The sequence below is a fragment of the Anomaloglossus baeobatrachus genome, chromosome 6, assembly GCF_048569485.1.
Source record: "Anomaloglossus baeobatrachus isolate aAnoBae1 chromosome 6, aAnoBae1.hap1, whole genome shotgun sequence".
In the NCBI taxonomy this organism is placed as follows: domain Eukaryota; kingdom Metazoa; phylum Chordata; class Amphibia; order Anura; family Aromobatidae; genus Anomaloglossus; species Anomaloglossus baeobatrachus.
Window position 1 is genome coordinate 471,750,459 of NC_134358.1, and position 17,404 is coordinate 471,767,862.

The following is a 17,404-nucleotide window of genomic DNA, read 5'->3' on the forward strand; positions in this document are numbered from 1 at the left end:
CATTTAATTTGGAAACATTTTTAAAGTTCAGATTTCTTTTCTTCTTATATGATATATTTATGTTGCTGTAACTGACCTAATATGCTGCTGCAGTCTGTCACCTCCTCATTCATGTTTTCCTTTATACTTTCCTTTGATATATATTTTTGCTTTTTATAGAGTGTTAACACATGCAAACATTTTATAACTGTGCATGGTGTATTGTCTCACAATATTTGTCCCATAATTAAATTAGTTTATAAGTTAGCTTAGCTCTTACTGGTAAATTTTATATACATGAACTCATGCAATAAACTTTTACCTGTTTGGTTTTTATCTTTAATTTAACTTATGCTTTTGTCTGCGTTTTACACCAGGTTACTGATTTTCTGAATATGGTAAAACATAACTATTTTCACGAGTGAGAACCACATTTCAATTTAATAGTAAAACACATTTCAGATTGGGAAACTTTGTTCATTAAATTTCTTCATTAGAGCATTGTTATACAAGAAATGTTACCTTGAAGTTATGTACATTCATTTTTAGGGATTAGATATAACATTCGTCAAAGAAGACAACTAGATTATTTCACAGATTCACAACTCTTTTTACTGTTGTATCTTATATTGTGAATTTAGAGTATGTTCATAAGTTGAAAATCAGACAAATATTTTACTACAAGATCCATGGCAGAAATAACCAGTTTTCTTCCACGGATATGCAATTTTCACCTTGGCTCTGCACATAGATTAGTGCATAGATTAGCTAGTCTGCTGACTTTTTCATGTGGAATCCATAGGAATAGTTTGCTACTTACTTTTGCAACGTTTTTGTCACGGTTCTGATGTGCGAAGCATCTTGTGTTGTTATGCTCTGCCATGCTCTCCTGTAGAGCTGGTACTTGCTGTTCCATCGTGCAGGTTTGGATGCTCTGTTGTTTGTCTTGAACTCCTATGAATGAGTTGTCTATCAGCTCTGGGTTCAAGGCTGGTCCTGGGAGTTGCCTACGCAGAGGCTCCTTGTTCCTGGTGATTGCTATGCTTCATTGGGGAGCATACACGCCCGAAACGTTGCGAATCGTACTTCCTTTTTTACAGTAGTGATCTTGGCTCCCGTAGTGTTTAGTGATCTGATCTTGGCTCTCGACTCTGGACTGTTGTTGATTCTTCTCTGTCTGCTTCTCTGTCTTTGTCTTTACCTCCTGGCTTCTGACCTCGGACCTCCTCTTGACCACGTCTCTGCCTGCTTCCTGTATCCTGTATGTACTCTCCTGGAATCTTGACCCTTGGCTTGTATCTTGACATCATCTTTGTCTGCTCCCAGTGTCCCGTTGCTACCACCTGGCTTCTGACCTTGGCTTGTCTGACTACCTCTCCATTCCTTTCACCCAAGTAGTGTCTAGCGCCACCTTGTAGGTAAGGATGGTTGACCTCGGGGAGATCAACATCCAACACCGCGGAGACACCATCACGTGTTTCTCAACGCAGTGACACTAGAACAAGGCCCCCTGGGAAAATATGCAAAACTAGAATGCCGCGGAGAAACCATCACATGTTTCTCAACGCTGGCAGGAAACTAGCCAGGTCTTTCACCGGGAAGGAACAACCACGGGAAGGGCAGTCTCCAGTCAAGGAAACCGCCAATACCAAAACATGGTATCCATCCACAGACAACTGTTTCGGGGTATTTGCCTCTCATCAGTGTGGATAAGGAAACTGGCTAGTGGGAGCATTTCCTAGTAGAAAACTACATTATGTAAGGATGGTTGACCTCGGGGAGATAAACATCCAACATCGTGGAAAGACCATAACGTGTTTCTCAATGCAGTGACACTAGAACATGGCCCCCTGGGAAAATATGCAAAACAAGAATGCCGTAGAGACACCATCACATGTTTCTCAACGCTGGCAGGAAACTAGCCAGGTCTTTCACCGGGAAGGAATAACCACGGGAAGGGCAGTCTCCAGTCAAGGAAACCGCATATACCAAAACATGGTATCCATCCACAGACAACTGTTTTGGGGTATTTGCCCCTTATCAGTGTGGAGTAGGAAACTGGCTAGTGGGAGCATTGCCTAGTAGAAGACTACATAGGTAAGGATGGTTGACCTCGGGGAGATCAACATCCAACACCACGGAAACACCATAACGTGTTTCTCAATGCAGTGACACTAGAACAAGGCCCCCTGGGAAAATATGCAAAACAAGAATGCCGCGGAGACACCATCACATATTTCTCAACGCTAGCAGGAAACTAGCCAGGTCTCTCACCGGGAAGGAAACCGGAAACTGCCTATACCAAAACATGGTATCCATTCACAGACAGCTGTTTCGGGGTATTTTCCCCTCATCAGTGTGGAGTAGGAAACTGGCTAGTGGGAGCATTGCCTAGTAGAAGACTACATAGGTAAGGATGGTTTGGTATAGGTGGTTTCCTTGACTGGAGACTGCCCTTCCCGTGGTTGTTCCTTCCTGGTGAAAGACCTGGCTAGTTTGCTGCCAGCATTAAGAAACATGTGATGGTGTCTACGCAGCATTCTTGTTTTGCGCATATTTTCCCAGGGGGCCTTGTTCTAGTGTCACTGCGTTGAGAAACACGTGATGGTGTCTCCGCGGTGTTGGATGTTGATCTCCCCAAGGTCAACCATTCTTACCTATGTAGTCTTCTACTAGGCAATGCTCCCACTTGCCAGTTTCGTACTCCACACTGATGAGGGGCAAGTACCCCGAAACTGCTGTCTGTGGATGGATACCATGTTTTGGTATAGGAGGTTTCCTTGACTGGAGACTGCCCTTCCCATGGTTGTTTCTTCCTGGGGAAAGACCTGGCTAGTTTCCTGCCAGCATTGAGAAACATGTGATGGTGTCTCCGCGGCCTTTTGTTTTAGCGCCACCTTGTGACGGGCATCACAGTTTTTTTCTGCAGAGAGTGTGAAAATGATGGAAGAAACTCAATTTCCATGCATAGAGTATAGATTTCAAGTGGATATAAGACACATGCACACATTGAGTATTTGGTGAGGTTTTTTTACCTCACTATTTGTAAGCCAAAATCAGGAGTGGAACAATCAGAGGAAAAGTATAATAGAAACACGAGCATCACTTCTGTATTTTGCACCCACTCCTGGTTTTGGTTACAAATACTGAGGTAAATAAACGTGACATCACTGGATCTCAGAGGTGACGTGATGGGGATGAGTGGACTGCAATAGCGCAGCTCAGAGGCACAATTGACTACACAAGGTATTTGCAAAAAGCCTTTTATATGAGCTTTACATCAATGTGTTGCCACAATGCTGTGTCGTGGACCCCCTCTTTAATTTTTTAATGTAATGCACTATTAATGTAATAAGATACTTGCTTACAGCTCTAAATAAACAACGAACCATTTGATAGTTTAACCGCATTTTGGCTTTATTGTAACCATCATGATGTGATAGTCTGAATCGATCCTAGAGGGAAAGCTGGTCTTCTGGGTGGTTCAAAGCTGTTATAGATTTTTGTTCTGTGCCTCTGTGGCCATACAAGCTTGTCTATATACTTCAAAAGAAAAATGATCTAACATTACAGCGCAGCACATGGGTCATGTAACACAGACTAACTGGTAAGAGAGAGAACAGAAGTGTTTTCCTCTCCCCAGGCCATTTGTGACCTGTTATAGTAGTGCATTTCCAACTGCTATTAAACCTATCAATGATAAAACGATACTCTGCAAGGTAATGCTGACAAGGGAACTGAGTAGACAGTTCCCCTCATGACCTGATGGTACAATGCAATAAATCAGTCACCAATATCTGCATGTAATAAAAAGTTAGAAGAGATGCAATATCAACTCCAGTCTACACTCATGACCTAAATTCACATTAACAGTTAGGCTATGTCCGCACTCTACAGTTTTGTGTTCACCACAAAACTGGACCCTTTGGTCACAAAACCGCAGCCTGTGGCCAAAAAATGCATGCGGTTTTTTATGCGTTTTTTTAATATCAATGGGTGAAAAATGCAGGGCAAAATGCAGCAGTTCCCTAATGATGTAACCTTGATGAGCCAGAGCTGTCGCGGTGATTGGGGAGGGCAGGGGCCAGGGGCTCTTAGACTTTCCCTCATACTAAGGGACTCTAGCTATCCCTTAATTCAGAGTTACATCTGAAGGTGAGGATGTCTGAGCCACTTTCCGGGTCTGCTCCTGACCAGCCGTGATCTTATTCCCCCTTCCCACACCCCTTGGGGAGGGTCAGGGCAGGAGTGATAAAGCCAACAGAAATAGACAAACAGGGGAAAACAAAACTCTATCTCTCAGCACACAATAAGACAAGAGAACTACACAACAACTCCAAGCACAAAGTAATACAATTACTAGCAGGACTGGGACACAACAGCACACAGACCAACACAGCAATAAACTATAGTCAGCGTGGGAAGAATGGTTCCACTATCATAAAAAGGCAGAGAGTAAATGTAATAGGTTTCCAACATGTGATTCCAGATCTAACCAGTCGGCTACCAGAGGTTAACTCTTGCTAGCCTGACCATTAATAAGCACACAGTTGGTTGATGCCTGAGCCTGCCTGTGTAACTCAGAAACACCAGTGAAACCACAGTCTGGAGTGTCAAAATCTGTAGTGTGAACAGCGTGTGATGCCGCCATGACACTCAGCGTGTTTTGAGCAAAACTCCGTGTGACAGGAGCAGTGTCATCCATGAAGATGAAATTAAGGCTGTGTTGTTCATGTAGGGGTGCAATCACTGGATTAATAATGTTATTCAATTAGTAGGGGCTTGTCAGTTATCGTTTTTGCTCAGCAGGAATTAACTTTCATCTGTGAACAATACTGAGGCCCACTGGTCCCTCGTCCAGCAAGACAATGATGCCTGTGCTTGGTTGTTTTGCAGGTACTCTTGCAGATCATCTAGCATGCAGACCACGCTGATTTAAATGGTTTTGAATGGGGTCTGACATTACACGTGGGTCCCGCTCACCTCTTTTAGATGTTCCTGGAGTTGTGCGGCATTCATCATCTGGTTCCGAAGGGCATTGTTCACAATAAAGCAGTCATCATTGTGTGTTGTGGCCAAAGGATGTTCACTTCTATGCCTTAGGCCCGTTTCACACGTTCTTCACTGACGTGTAAAACACGCACATGTCCCTCCGTGTTTCGTGATTCACGGGTGTACGCTGCATGGAGACAAGTCTCAGTGAAAAATCACTGATGTGTGAGCAGACCCATTGATTATAATGGGTCTGCGTATGTCAGTGATTCTGGTACGTTTAAATAAAAGCACAAACGTACCAGAAACACTGACATGTGAAAGGGGCCTTACTGTGACTCTTCCAGTCTCTCTGTATCTCTGTTCCAACCTGCTGATAAAACTCTGACACTATAAGCTCAGTGGCCACTTTCATCTGAGAACATCCTGCTTGAAACCTCGCAAGTACCGTTGATCAATTGTTAGGTGTCATCTTTGTCTCATGATGTAAAAATGTGAACAGCATGATGAGGAAGACTCTTTAAATACCAATTCTAATTGAACCCCAAAATCTATTGGGTGATTCATGGATCAAACACACGTTGTGAATTTTGCCATTAAGCTCCTTCTTAGAGAATCGCAAGTTGCGCGAAAATAATAAAACATTGAACAGATGGACATGTGCATTCAAAAGTTGAGAGAAGATCCCATTAAGTTCACCTGAAAAGGTAGAGGGCATTTTAGGATCATACTGAAAATTCACCTGAAAGCCAAATATCACTAACTTAGTATCTTTAGATGAGTCAAAAAACTGATCTGGTGATAGATTCTGATAAGTGTATTTTACTGTTTCATATAAATACAAAAAGCTACATAAACAAGTAATACAACAATTTCACACATAGAATTCACAATATATTAAACAAACTTGACTGACTTTTTGACAACTTGGTATCTGCATCAACAATTTGCAGGCACATTCTAAATTTTACATTGTTCCTTACTTTGAAACCATACTCTTTCCCAAGTGATCTACCCCATACTCTGTTATACACTTAGTAATTCTATATAAATAAAATCAGTTGTTTCCATATTTATTAAGACCTGCATGTACATGTACTTATTGACGTTAAGGGCTCTCTCACATTATCGTATTAATCGGACGAATGCTATCCAATTTTTTTATCAGACAGCACTCAGAACAATGATTAGTAGAGCAGTGCCAAACAATACTTTTTATCCTCAAACAAATTCGGTATGAGAAAAAAATCGTAGATGTCACTCACCCACTTAAGACTATGGGTGTGTGGGAAACGTCTGACTGTACTCAGAGGACATACCAGTGCAGTTGTGGCGCCCCTGACCTGGTCAGGCACCACTGAGTACTGCACCCATGCTGGGGACAGTACAATACAGGTAATCCAGAAGGCTGACCGGGGTGTGGAACACAGGCGCATAGTGATCAGGTCTCACACATGTACCCATGAGAGGACCCCTGGGGATCCCAGGAGGGGGAAAAGCCTTGACCTTCACTGGAATAGTGGAGGGGGCCAAAAGCCTCCATCTCCTCTCAAGGGGTGTGGTAAGAGAGTCTGGTTGCTAGGTGGCGTAGGCAAGAACAGGAGAGGAGGGGCAGTGAGTCAGTTAGAGCAGAACTCCATAGGGCTCAGTGAGGAGCAGACCTGTGGGGCTGTTGCTGTCTAACAGCGCCCGCGCAGTGGCTACTGACGGGGGAGAACGGTCAACTAGGAGTGCTACCCGAAATCCATCTTCAGCTAAAGAGAGAGCACGGAGTGGGAAGTAAGGAGACTGCTAGAGAGTACCAGGCCCAAACGGGCGGCAGATCCCGAAGCGGAGATAGATCCAGCTTTCTTTTGCTAAACCTGCCGGTGTGGGGCTCTCAAAGCCCACACCACAACACCACAAAAGCCGCAGCCACGTAGCCACAGTTAGGGCCCATAGGTCACAGGAGGCAAGAAGCTGGAGTGATCTGGCCCAGGCGACAAGCACACGGCAAACGAAGGGGAGAGAGGCTGCAGCATCTTCCCTGGGTGACCCCCATAGGGACTCAAAGTCGGGGTTACTCCAAACACAAAAAGGGCTAAGGAAGGCGAGTTGGTAGTCACCCTCATAAAGTCAGCCTGAAGGATACCTGGTTCCCACCTGGTTCATCTCAGCTACGCCCGGGCTACTCACCCTGCCATCAAATGTGAGTAAAGCCCTTGAAAGACATTTCTGCCTGTGTGAGTCATTCTGCGACTTGTAGTACTACGCATCTACACAGGGCCCTGGGGCTTGCCTCACTCTCAGGAGGCTATTCCAACTAACTGCACTCACCATCAGCCCCAGGCGTCCCTCAACCTGCAGTGGCGGTCCCTACTGGCCGCAATACTGAGAGTGGCGTCACGACAAGAAGAAGATCTCCTACCTGTGACAAGATCCAGCTGAGTGGAGTCCCTGAAGGTAATGCACCGACACTACACCTGTGGGGCTTCACATCTGGCGTCACGAACAGGATAAGGACTAGACCTGTTCAGACAGGTGACCATGTGCCTGGGCGGTCCGCTTGAAAAATTGGAAGCGCCGCCATATTGCCACCATGAAAAGCGCGCTGAAAAACAACAGCAGCCCGCGCTGGGAGAAGTTACCGCCCACGAAGAGGTGTGGCTACCCAGAGATCCCCTGCAGAGTTCTGACCTTGCCAGCTATGAGAGTGGAAGCGTCCAGAGACGTCGGGACAGAAAGGGAGCCAGAAGCCTGCTGCTGGGAGAGGAGCTGCTGAAAGAGGCAGAGCAGAAACTGAACAGCTTGCTATCAGAGGCAACGGCGAGTCCACTGCTGGGAGATCGTGCAGAAGACGGCGCAGAAGAAATGGCGTCTGACCGCAGGAACCCAGAACCAGGCTCCGCTGCCTGGTGGTATCGGGAGCTGGCCCAGTTCTGCGACCGATTGGAGACCCGGGTTGTGGAGCAGATCCGGGAAGAACGAATGGAAGTGCTGGAGATGACCGCGGCGGTTCGGGCCTATGAAAGGAGAGCCGCGCGCCGAGTGCCAGACAGGACGGCGACGACGCAGACCCCGATGCTGCCACCGGTGGGTGAGTCGAGTAATGCCCCGGCCAGTGCAAGTGCCCCGACCCCTGCTGCCGCGTCCGCGGTCCCCGAAGAGGCGTCCGGTGCGGCGACGCTGAAGCAGGCCGCAGCCACGCCAGGTGCGGCCCTCCAAGCCCCAGCGGCCGCAGCGATGCCCTGCTCGGCCCACCAAGACCCGGTCCCTGCAGCAACGCCCAGTCCGGCCCGCAAAGAACCGGCTGCCACCGCGACCCTCATCCGTGTCGCAGGCGTAACGCTGACCCAGGCCGCCGCCCTGCTAGGCCCGGCCCGCCGAGACCCCACCGCCGCAGCAACGCTCGTCCGCGCCGCAAGTGAGGTGCTGAACCAGGCCGCAGCCACGCCAGGCGCGGCCCGCCAAGCCCAGACTGCTGCAGCGACGTCCAGCCCAGCTTGCACAGAGCCCCCTGCAACAGCGACACTGATCCAGGCCGCCGCCATGCCGGGCGCGGCCCGCCAAGACCAGGCCGCCGCCATGCCGGGCGCGGCCCGCCAAGACCAGGCCGCCGCCATGCCGGGCGCGGCCCGCCAAGACCAGGCCGCCGCCATGCCGGGCGCGGCCCGCCAAGACCAGGCCGCCGCCATGCCGGGCGCGGCCCGCCAAGACCAGGCCGCCGCCATGCCGGGCGCGGCCCGCCAAGACCAGGCCGCCGCCATGCAGGGCGCGGCCCGCCAAGACCAGGCCGCCGCCATACAGGGCGCGGCCCGCAAAGAGATTGCATCACCGTTTACCCCGGCCTGCAAGGCCAGAGCAGACACCGCTCCCCAGTCCAGAGAGGTCCCTGCTAGGAAGACCCTGATAGGAGAGGACCCCGAATACTGGAAGCTGAAGGCTGACCTAGAGGCCCAGTTCCCACAGGAGATGGTGGATCGGTATCTGCTCCCTCCGCATACCCCCAAGGAGATTCCGGCAACCCCTGCAGCCGCGCCAGAGAGTCCACCGCTCAGACCAGCTGAAGAAAGCCCATCCCCAGCACTGCCACCAAAGGAGTGCCAAGAAGAACTAAGGGGGAGAGGAGGCCAGGAAGCTGAGGAGCTGACTCCGGAGCCACCAGCAGTGGATCCATACCCAGAGCCGGAGATGTTGCCCTATTCCCGCTGGGATGAGGAGGACCTGACACCGTCCGCTGACGAAGATCTGCCTAAAAGTCTCACCTGGGAGCTTGCAAGCTGTACTACGCAGAGTTCAGGCCGCAAGACAAGGCGTCGCAACAGAACAACGCTGTCCCCTGCACCGCCATCCCCAGAGCAGAGAGAAGTCACAGCCAGAGATCTACAGGAGAAAAGGTTCCTGAGAAGAGCCAAAGCCCAGGCCAGAGGACCCCTTTGCAGAGGAGTAGTGGAGGATTTCAATTTGAGAAGTGGATATGGATTCATTGTAGCACCTGGTGTGAAGGAAGAGATATTTGTCAACCGAAGAGATGTGAGCGCTCATCTGCCTAGAGGACACCCTGGCAGAAACCTAAAGATGGGGGATTCAGTACAGTTTACCATGCATCAAGGCGAGAGAGGACTGTACGCGCTTGACGTAGCACTATGTACCAGCAAACCTTACAGCCACCCCATGCTACAGGAAAGAGAAACAGATACAGGAAAGGAAACAGATGAAGATAGAGAAAGCAGAGACAAGGAACCTGCAGATGAGACAACAACAGATGAAGAAAGAGGCCAAGAAAGCAACAGGTGCCGCAGCCCTACAGGCCCAAGCCCTGGTGAAGAGGAATCTGCATAAAGTTCATGTAAAGTAAAGCAAGTTACCAGTTTGAAAAAGTTTGTTTTGCAACGTTTTACAAGTTTAAGAATGTGCCCACATAAACTGATGTGAGAAATAAACCTTAAGGCTATGAACTGGCTATAGCCACAAACTCTCGCAGTGTAAATAGTTACACCAGAGGGCACCACCACCACCAGAGTCAGCCTGTTTAGGGGCTTGGCTCGTCTGCAACCAGGAGGAGCCCGTCCGTATATAGGGCCTTGGCTCACCTGCGACCAGAGAGCATGCCTGTTTATGGGGCCTGGCTCTCCACCACAAAGAGGGTACCTGGTCAGCACCAACTGTGGAGGCCGCCTCTGCATCCTGCCAGAAGAGGCTGAAGGCGCGGGTCCACCAGGCCAGGTATACCCTGAAACCACCAGCCCATGTAAGCCGCCTCTACATCCTGCCAGAAGTGGCTGAAGCCGCGGCCAACGTGAAAGGGTTTTGGGTGGGTTAACGGACTTGTGGGTGGAGGGTGGTGATGTATGGTACCTGGTGCTTTTAAAAATGTTTTACATGTTTTAATGTTTTATGCATGCATTTTAAAATGTTGTCTTGCAGCCCGAGGACGTGCTGGTGATAACTAAGGGGGAATGTGGCGCCCCTGACCTGGTCAGGCACCACTGAGTACTGCACCCATGCTGGGGACAGTACAATACAGGTAATCCAGAAGGCTGACCGGGGTGTGGAACACAGGCGCATAGTGATCAGGTCTCACACATGTACCCATGAGAGGACCCCTGGGGATCCCAGGAGGGGGAAAAGCCTTGACCTTCACTGGAATAGTGGAGGGGGCCAAAAGCCTCCATCTCCTCTCAAGGGGTGTGGTAAGAGAGTCTGGTTGCTAGGTGGCGTAGGCAAGAACAGGAGAGGAGGGGCAGTGAGTCAGTTAGAGCAGAACTCCATAGGGCTCAGTGAGGAGCAGACCTGTGGGGCTGTTGCTGTCTAACAGCGCCCGCGCAGTGGCTACTGACGGGGGAGAACGGTCAACTAGGAGTGCTACCCGAAATCCATCTTCAGCTAAAGAGAGAGCACGGAGTGGGAAGTAAGGAGACTGCTAGAGAGTACCAGGCCCAAACGGGCGGCAGATCCCGAAGCGGAGATAGATCCAGCTTTCTTTTGCTAAACCTGCCGGTGTGGGGCTCTCAAAGCCCACACCACAACACCACAAAAGCCGCAGCCACGTAGCCACAGTTAGGGCCCATAGGTCACAGGAGGCAAGAAGCTGGAGTGATCTGGCCCAGGCGACAAGCACACGGCAAACGAAGGGGAGAGAGGCTGCAGCATCTTCCCTGGGTGACCCCCATAGGGACTCAAAGTCGGGGTTACTCCAAACACAAAAAGGGCTAAGGAAGGCGAGTTGGTAGTCACCCTCATAAAGTCAGCCTGAAGGATACCTGGTTCCCACCTGGTTCATCTCAGCTACGCCCGGGCTACTCACCCTGCCATCAAATGTGAGTAAAGCCCTTGAAAGACATTTCTGCCTGTGTGAGTCATTCTGCGACTTGTAGTACTACGCATCTACACAGGGCCCTGGGGCTTGCCTCACTCTCAGGAGGCTATTCCAACTAACTGCACTCACCATCAGCCCCAGGCGTCCCTCAACCTGCAGTGGCGGTCCCTACTGGCCGCAATACTGAGAGTGGCGTCACGACAAGAAGAAGATCTCCTACCTGTGACAAGATCCAGCTGAGTGGAGTCCCTGAAGGTAATGCACCGACACTACACCTGTGGGGCTTCACACAGTCCAATTTCCATAGACAAAAATTTTGTTCTCCATCTTCTCCTTACTTGTGCTTTGATTCTTGCATCCACGAGAATTGGATAACACTAAACTGACATTCGGACCAAACTCTGATCAGGATTTGATCAGAGTGTCATTAACATTATTGACCTGATTCTCTCAGATGAGAGAATCAACAGTCATGTGATCCTAGCCTAGTTCAGCTTGGTGGCACTGTTGCTTTGCAGCACTGGTGTCCTGGGTTCAAATGCACCCCCGGCTGAAATGCATCACAGCACAGAGACCCATTTGGTCACTGCACTACAATACATGATGCTGACCAAACAGATGCCAGTTGCTAACATCAGCGCTCCAGTCATTGGCATCACATGGCAGTGACATCATGTGTCATCATAGCAGGCATGCCGATGTCAGCTGCCGGCTACAGAGGAGGACGTTACAGGACGTGAAAGCTGAGGAAGATAAGTAGAATGTGTTTTTTTTCTTTATACATTGGTATGGGGAACATATATATACCAGGATGGGGATCATATATCAGGATAGGGGAGATATATGCCACGATGGGGGTACATACTTTATATACCAGTATGGGCCCAGTATGAAGGCTAAATATACCAGGATGGGGAACATAGGGGACATACATAACAGCATGGGAGCATATATACCAGGATGTGGGACATAAATACCAGGATGAGGGACATTTATACTTCCTGGTGATTAGTTTTGATAACATTTTATTGCTACAATCTTGTGCAGATTACTTGCATTTTTGGTGAGTCTCCACAATGGAAACACATTAAAAAAAACCAGATATATTATTTTTTACCAGCAGATTTTCCCCAACTAATGCAATTCTATTGAAAAAATCTTCACATAAAAATCAGCAAGCCCGCAAGAGAATGTCACATGTTGTGGATGTCAAACAAATACAACAGTTCAGTTTATGTTGTGCAAAAAATAAAGCACAGTGGGCATGGGATAAATCTCATCCACTTTGCTGGATCTGTAAGATGCTGCGTTTTTTACACATCGAGAATTCTTTGCATCAGAAAGTCACCAAAAACTCATTGTGGGATCTTAACCTTAACAGTAATGGTCTGTGGAGAATTCTTACAAGTCTACATTGTTCTATTCCTCACTTATTCCCCCTAGAAATATTCGAAAATATGTGGTGTTAGAACACAATTTAATGACTTGAGAAGTGGTTACAGAAGACGTAGCAGAGAAATTAAACAATGCAGCGTTCTAAGTAAAAGTGTACTTTTGTTCGGCAAGTCAAGAGCGCTGGCAGGGCCTTAATTATTAGCACTGTCTTTAGATTTGTTCTCTTTTGGGTCTTTCTTTTGTCACGGGGGATGAAGATTGTATTGTGACAGCTTTATCAATCCTGTCACCTCATATGAGACATTTACTGTAGAAACTGAGCTAACTGACCCTCGCTGTGGGTTTGGTTTTGCACCAATAGGTAAAAGTCACTTTTCGCTTCCTTACACCAGCTTGAAGGCTGTCTTGCCATACACCATTTTTTCATATAAAATGAACAAAATAGCACTATTAACAAACTTGCACATTTTACGACTTCTTTTACAAAAGTGTCTAAGACATACAAAATGTACGTTTATTTATTAGAACGTCCTCCAAATAATCAAATAATGTCTCTGCATCCATACTGGGCATCTGACCGCTGCACTTTACCAATCAGATGAACCTTCTCTTATAGAATTTCCTCAGATATTTACCATTCTAAGGCTTTCAGATCGTAATCTTTCCTGTGAAATGATATTTTCTGGGTCAGTAAGCTGACAATAGCTCTGTGTTATTTATATTTTTCATCCGGAAGGATTTGTCAGAAAATAGTATAAGTATTATTTATCTAGCTATCCAACATTATTGACTAGCGCATTTCACACTATTCAGTACTTTTCCTGAAAGAAGTAAATAACAGTCCTATTAGCTGGAGGCTGCTGAATGAAATAGATCGCCATTAAGGGCAAAATGCCATCTTTACCAATTATTGCATTTGTCTGCTTTTCTGCACAGAAAAAGTAATAGAGGTGCAGATTTGAGAAATGTTCCTTTATGACAGGTTTGTATATTACTGGAGATCCATACATAGTCTCATAGTGATATGAAATAACCTCATACCTATAACATGTTGCTGTTATTTATAATCGACTAAACCGTCTGCTTCACCTTGAAAAATGTCCATTCTGTGCTATAGTATATGGTGGTAATAGATTCATACTGTCTGCGCTTGAATGCAAAGGTTTCTTTAGAAAATTACACACCCAGTACTCAGTAGTTTACAGTGTCTCATTAACTGTAATATTTGCCTAATTATTTTAAAGGAAACCTGTCAGGTGCAATATGCACCCAAAACCACAAGCAGTTCTAGGTACATATTGCTAATCCCTGCCTATCAGTCCCTGTACAGTATATAGCAGCATACATAAAGAGATCTTTAGAAAAAGTATTTCTAAAGATCCTTTATGATATGCTAATGAGTGCAGGGACTAGTCACAAGGGCATTAGTTCCTGCACTCATTCCGCCCTCTTAGTATGTTAGCACTCCTACAGGGACGAGCTAACATGCTATTTAATGCCCATTGCCCAGTGTCATCAGCAGTGAAACACGTACCTATGTTCATTGGCACCGCTTCAGAAAGCTGGGTATAGGGTCAGTGCGCATGATCAGAATTCCTGGCACTTCTGGTCATGCTCACTATGAAGTGTCCTGTCTTCAGCGAGGTGTAGTGCACATGACTGGAAGTGCCAGGCATTCTGATCATGACCCTAAGCCCGACATCTTTGAGGTGGTGACAAAGGATACAGGTATGGGTGTCACCACTGATGATGCTGGGCAATGGGCATTGAATAGCATGCCTCTGTGGGTGTGTTAATGTGACGCCCTGGCAAAACCAGGTAGTCACAAATAGGCCCCCGCATAACACCTTCCCTCACTAGGAAACATACAGCCAACCTAGAAACCCTAGTCACCCCCCCTTAGGGAAAAACAGACACCCCAGTGGGCATGACCAGGCGGTTGGAACACGCCCACCCAGTGGTCCAGACAGCCTGGGGGCGGAAAACAAACAGAAGAGTTTAGAGTTCAGTTTGGAGAGGAGTGTGGTCTGGAGCTAAGTGTAGCTCCAGCAGGAAAGTTCAAGTTGAACGATACCAGGGTAGGAGCCCTGGTGCCTCTGGCTAGGAGGCAGACGGTGGTTTCCGTCAGCAGGAGACGGGAACACGGCTCGGCAGAACCAAAGTGGACCGAGACAGGGTTGTAGCCCACCGGTACCGACACAGGGAACCAACCTGGAAACCGTAGCACAAAAAGGGATACTTGGACCCTGAAGCCAGAACCGGAAACAAGCGGACTGGTTAATTCACCAGTTGAGGCCAAGACTAGAGGTTCTGTCCCACCCAAAGTCCCTCATAGAAGACAACAGCCCACCGATAGGGATAAGAGGTCACCGCCAGGGCCCATAGATCCCACAGGCCCGCATCTGCGGGCACAGCTCCTTAGGCCACATCCAGCTGGGAGCGGACTCCTGAGTTTCACGCTAGGCAGTCCACCTTATACAAAACAGTGCAGAGAAAAGGATAGAGACCACCAGCCGGTTGGGGGACCCGAATTCAACTGGCCGCGGCACCGGCCACCAGCACCTTGGTTTACCAGAGACTTGTGTGGTTTATTAACTGTGAGTACACAAACACTCCCTGTGGTCGCTATACCCTGCACAGAGACACTGGGTCCCGGGGCCACCATCCCTACCCACGGAGGGGTTAACAACTAGCTGCCACAACATCTCCCCCGGGTGCCCCATAACAGCAGCGGTGGTGTCCCACCTCACCACACACCGTGGGTGGCGTCACAAACTTAATATGGCCTAGCCCATACATCTACGTCCCCCCCTTTTATTTGGCGTGTCCGCGAGACCCTCGAGCCACCCCCTTAGAAGGTCCGGATCCGAGCAGCGGCGGCTGCTGGCACGGGGGTGGCACATTAATATGCTAAGAAGGCAGAATGACTGCAGGAACTACAGCCCTTGCGACTAGTTCCTGCATTCATTAGCATAATATAAAGGATCTCTAGAAATACTTTTCCTAAAGATCTCTTTATGTATACTACTAGATACAGGGACAGTTAGGCAGGGATTAGAAATATGCACCCAGAACTGCTCATCATTCTGTGTGCATATTGCACATGATAGGTTCCCTTTAAAGGGAACCAATCACCAGGATTTTCATACATAACCTAAAGCCAGTGCTATACTGGCACTATCTGTTACACTTCACTGCTTCCCTGTTGCACAGAATGGATCCCGGTTATCTCCAGGCACTTTGGTCTCCCATTTCATGGCGGCTGCTGGACCTGCTGCTCAGCATGGGTGCCGGTAACGGCGCTTACATGATGTGCAGTGTGTCGCTGGTTCTGAAATCAGGCTCATGAAGGCTTCCACTGCACATCGCCAGACAGGCTGTTCTCACACTGAGACTGTCCCAAAAGCAGGCTACCACGTATGCCCGTGACATGGCGGCACCTGATTGGTGGTGTGACGTCAGCGGGGCTTCTGACGTCAATGCATCTGATTGGTGTGAAGTCAGCAGGGCTGCTGATGTGGAGACATCGGATTGGCCCACGGGTGATGTCACGGCAGACTGGGCGTTGTGTTTGAGGCAGAGTTAATTTGATTTAAGCCGCCCGACAACACACCCATGTGCGCAGATATCATTTGAGTTCAGTGAGTGTGGGTATCTGGCAGCACGCCACTCTACCACCCGATACACTCGTCTCATTTGTTTTACACGCTGCGATGTCGCTACCGGCGCCGGATGTGCTTCACTAACGACGTGACCCCGACGATATATCGGCAGCGATGTCGCAGCGTGTAAAGTACCCCTAAGGCTACACAAACTGCTCCCTGACATTATTTTCTTCCTGATGTGGTGTAAATGGTATCTTATATATCTTCTCTGCTTGGGGTTAATCCCTTTCCTTTTAGGAACTTGCAGATATCCTCACTTTTCAGCTATTAATCATCATCACTTCCCCTTGTGTCCTTAAATACCCACATTTCCCTTGGTGTTTGCTGGTGATAGAGTTATATTCCTATACAGGCCTTGAAAGCAAGCAGTCAGCTTGAATTAATCTGAAGAAACATTATTTGTTGCTCTTAATCTCTCTGAGTCTTCTTGGAGATAAGTTATTCATTCACTTCCCCTGTTTGTGCTCCCTGTGTCTTCTTTACAGCTTAGTGTGGTTGACTAAGTGCTCATTCCATCTATTCCTTACTTAGGGCCCAGTGTAGGATCAGCCGGGGCCAGGTATCCTGCTCGGCGCATAGGTGCAGAAAATATCTAGGCTGGTCAGGGGAATCAGGGGCCAGCAGAAGGTTTGGTCAGGGGTCACCATCTCCCCCTTCTTTAGACACAGGGATCGTCTTCCCTGTCGCCGTATGTGTGGTACTTCCCCGTACCTAGTGTGACACAGATCCAGAGCTCCTATTTCCACTTTTGGATCCTGGAATTTGTTGGCCACCAGAAGGGCCTGTTGTGTGATGCATTTGTGTGTATGTTGTCGATGTTTTCATCATGCCATTTCATCATATATTTTAATAGGGACAATTTATGATTCTAAAGGGGGCTTTACACGCAACGACATATCTAACGATATGTCGTTGGGGTCACGGAATTCGAGACGCACATCCGGTGTCGTTAGCGACGTCGTTGCGTGTAACAGCTCCGAGCGAGTGTTAACAATCAAAAATACTCACCTAACAGTTGATCGTTCACACGTCGTTCATTTTCAAAATCTCGTTGGTCGTTGTGGACGTAGGTTGT